Genomic DNA, 4,198 nt, shown 5'->3' on the forward strand with positions numbered 1-4,198 from the left:
AAACGAGCGTAAACCACGAACATCATCACGAATTTCAGTTACGAACGTCACCTCAAGAAATGAGCAATACTGCTTTAACAGCACAGGTATGCCCCTAAATTACGCAGAGATGACTGAGATTGTGTGGTTGAAGATCAGGTGATGGCATTTTGTTAGTGTAGACGCATTATCCCCTAGAAATTGCCGTGAGACTGTCAGTGACATCGTGTCGTTTAAGAGCCGGTGGCCAGTGCCAGCTTTGTCGCCTTACCGTTTTTTTGTACATTGAATCTTCTGTCCAGAGTCTGGGAAAGTATTTTCATAGATTTTTTAAGAGCTTTGTGCTCTCTGTCAACCTTACAGGCGCCTAACATGGCATGGCTCTTGTACATAAAACATCATCTCCATTTGGAAAGAAAAAAATGGAGTGCAAATAATGAAATCACGTCTTCTGGAAGGTTAACAGATGCGCCATCGTTGACGCGTTAACAGATGACGCTTTAACAGATGCGCCATCGGGAACCAATGCAAAGAATATGTTGGTATCGAAACGAAGCGTCGGATTAAGAGAACTAAGTCAGAGTGCGATTGAATTGTATGTTTTATGGTGGTTTAACGTCCCTAAGTGACTTAGGCTATGAGGGACGCCGTAGTGAAAGGCTCCGGAAATTTCGACCACCTGGGGTTCTTTACCGTGCCCTGAAATTGCTCAGTGCACAGACCTCTAGAATTTCGCCTCCATCGAATTTCGACGACGGCGGCTGTGATCGAACCCGCTTTCTTCGGGTCAGCAGCCGAGCGCCATAACCACTGAGCCACCGCGGCGGCGCAGTGATTCAGCGGTACGATGATCCGTGAACACCCATTGCGCGTGCTGCCGCAAGGACTTGTTGGCTTCATTCCGCCATTGCATGTGAAAAAAACTCAACGACGCCGAATGCAGGTCAAAAGCCGGTGTGATTAAATGCGGGCAGGATGCTTAAGCGTGCCATACGAGTGAGACATGGTATATCAGTTTACTTCTACCTTATTTTTTCTGATATCTAGCGAGAAATCCAATCCCAATATTTTTATACGTTCACTTAACAGTTTCTGCCGTTTGGGATGTCCAAAGTTTGGGCTTGGAATTGGATGCGCGACATTCTAGTAATTTTACGTCAAGGCTTTCTTCCAAAAACAGGCTACTTTCTTGGTGCCATTGAAGCTAACCGCCTTCTTCATCCTATAAGTCGCTCTAGACCAGTAACTGACTCGACTGCATCCAAAACTCTAGTAGGGTATGGTTTAACAGTTATTGATGTAGCTACTCATGGATAATAGAATTATGCTAGCCTTTGTGCCGATCTCTGTGGTGCTCTTAAGGCCATAAAGCATCGTGTATGAGGTGCAACCCTTCGATTACTCAGTTTAACGTATTTTAGCCTATCTACACTCATTTGCTCTTCACTTGTCAACTATTCTCTATTCACTGCTTACAGCTTTTTCATTCCTCTTCAATCCCGCTCGCACGACAGTACATGCTAAGCGAATTCGTCCTTATTTGTCGCATCCTTTGTTTGAGAATGACTACGGAAAATACCTACTCGAAACCTCCTGTAATGATTTCATCAAACCAAGGCATGCCAGTTAGATTGAGCAGAAATATAAAAAGAACTTACGCCCTAAACCACTACGGTGGCTCACTAGTTAGGGCGCTCGGCTACTGGTGGTGGTGGTGGAAACTTTTATTGCCAATGATGTAAATCGTGGGGGCGAAGCCCCTACATGACACTTGGATGCCTCCTGAATGTGAGGTGGAGGCAGCCTTACAACGCGAAGTATAGCCCCTGGAACGCAATCCTTCTGTGACCGTACTGCAGGTCTCCGGAGGTGAACGCGGTGGTCGACAGTGGGAGCGGTCGCACGCCACGTCGGCGCTGCCAATGATCGCTGCTATTTGCGATCCTCAACTTTTTTCACAAGCAAGCTTAGAATCATCGTTTCCGGCAAGCTAAGCGGCATCCTTGAATACCACATTTGCCAAGGTGCGCTCAATTTTCTTCAATTTTCAGAGCCTTGAAGACCATCACGCCTCTGCGGCGCTAAGCCTCACGGTGGCAAGGCCTGCACGGGCCGCGTTCGGGGATTCCACAGCTATGGCGGTCCCAGGCCAAGTCACCGGCTACGATCCAACCTCCCTAAGGATCGTGAATATGGAAACCGTGCAACTTGAGGAGCCTGTTCCCAGCGAAGAGGAATATCTTCAAGATATGGTTCGCGTATGGCGCGGACGAAAGAAGACGAAGACCCCCAGGAACGCCAACGCGAACGCCGGCCAGCAAAGGGTGGCGGGGTGCTCTGCGCATATGCAGGGTGAGAACGTGTCGCGCGCTGATGCGCAACAAGCCAAACAGCTCCGATGGAGGCCACAGTACATGCCCCGCATCGGCAAAGAAGAAATTATCGTGGTGCTGAAGCCACGCGACACCATCGACCTAAAGGCTACCTTAGGTCCTGGCGAAGCCGGCGCTGCCGTTCGCAGCATCCTCGGGGACACGGCCAGTGTGGGACTTGCTGTGTGGCCCGTGTGGGACCAGAACCTTCTCGTGTGCACTCTGCAATCTGTCGAAGCTGCGGAGAAGCTGCTCCGGGACATCATGCTGCCAGTAGGAGGCCGCAAGATACTGTTCCGGGGCCACCCCAAGCTTTCCGGAGACTTCTGGAAGGGCGTCGTTACAGTCTCCCTGGACGAGACGTCCGAACCCGTGAGGAAGAAACTGAGTGAGGACCCCAATGTGATATCTGTGCGGGAACTGGGTAAAACACAGACTGCTGTGATCACCTTTGTGGGGACAAGGGTGCCGCGGACCGTGCTCTATAGTTGCGAGCGTCTCCCCGTCCGCTTCTATAAGAAAACGATCCCTGCCTGCCCACGCTGTGGCACGGTGGGGCATCGGGCCGACGCCTGCCCGAGGCCGCAGCCTGGGCGCTGTGAACGCTGCGGGGCTCAGGTTCCTGCTGCTCCTGACGGCGGCCCAGCAGAACATCAGTGCTCCCCGTGCTGCCTCATCTGAGGAGGCAGCCATCCCACCGGGGCGCCTGGCTGCGCGGGCAAGTACCGCAAGGTGATCAAGCCGGGACCTCCGCCCACCCCAAAGCAGAAGCAGACGTCGGGACCCAAAAAAGCCTCGACGCCCAAGGCCGGATCCAAGCAGGCTCCGGCCCCCAAACCCGAACCCAAGAAGGCTCAGTCCGCGCCGTCCAAATCTGAAATGTCCAGGAACCCGACGAGGCCGCCGGTTTTCAAAGCCGGGGATTTTCTCCCTCTGGAACAACGTAAAACTCAGGTGAGCAGTTGGAGTTGGTTAGTCTCTGGGTCCACTCCCCCTCCCTCCCCCACCCAATCCGCCCTACAGCGGCAGGTAGAGGAGCTCAGGCGTCAAAACCAAATTTTCGCCCATAAAATCCAAGAACTAGAAGCTAAGCAGGCCGGGCCGTCTGAGCCCATGCTGAACACTGAGCCAGAGGATAGCGATGACGGATCCTCAGTATCATCTTGCCTCACTAGCGTCTCGCGGAGGACCGCAGACACGGTGGTCGATTCGTCTCCCGTTGACGGTGGCCGGTTCGAGGCCTTGGAGCGTAGAGTCGAGCAGTTCGAGGAGCGGGAGCCAGCCCTCCCGAACCAAATCATGATTGCGGCCCGCGAGTCCTTTCAGGAGATGTTCAGGTCCGCATTTGCTGAAATGCTTCCTGACATTGCGGCCCAGGTGACCGACTGTGTCCTTAAGGCGTTGCAACCCAGGATCAGCTCCCAAATCGAAAATACTGTCGCCTGAGAGCCCCCGCAGATAAAACGTAAAACAACTCCCCGGCAGTCTGTCGAAGAAAGCGGTTCACGGCCGATGGCTGCAGCGTTGATGCAGCCTCCCGCTGGGGCTGCGCAGGCCCCCGGACTGAGAGGTTACCCAGCCACGTAATAATAAAAACATCAATATGGCTACCAAACCTTCTCAGAAAGCTAACAAATTAAAACAATTCGAAATAATTCAATGGAACTGCAGGGGCTTCAGAGCCTGGAATAAAACGATCACACCTCCAGCTCTACCTGCAGAGCCTTGGTGACATGCCGGCGCTTCTTGCTCTGCAAGAGCCCGGTAATGATGCGAAATTCTCTGGGTATAGCTCGTTTCAGGGGGGGGGGGGGGGAGGTGCGTCGACGTGCATCCTGGTGCATAAA

The 4,198-nt window shown here is 52.8% G+C and overlaps 1 pseudogene; it reads left to right on the plus strand.

Moving 5' to 3' along the window:
• Positions 1 to 2,114: 2,114 nt before the first annotated feature.
• Positions 2,115 to 3,938, plus strand: LOC149348474 (uncharacterized; annotated as a pseudogene).
• The last annotated feature ends 260 nt before the right edge of the window (positions 3,939 to 4,198 follow it).

Source organism: Amblyomma mixtum, chromosome 4 (genome assembly GCF_055824585.1).
Source record: "Amblyomma mixtum isolate Tamu chromosome 4, ASM5582458v1, whole genome shotgun sequence".
NCBI classification, from domain to species: Eukaryota; Metazoa; Arthropoda; class Arachnida; order Ixodida; family Ixodidae; genus Amblyomma; species Amblyomma mixtum.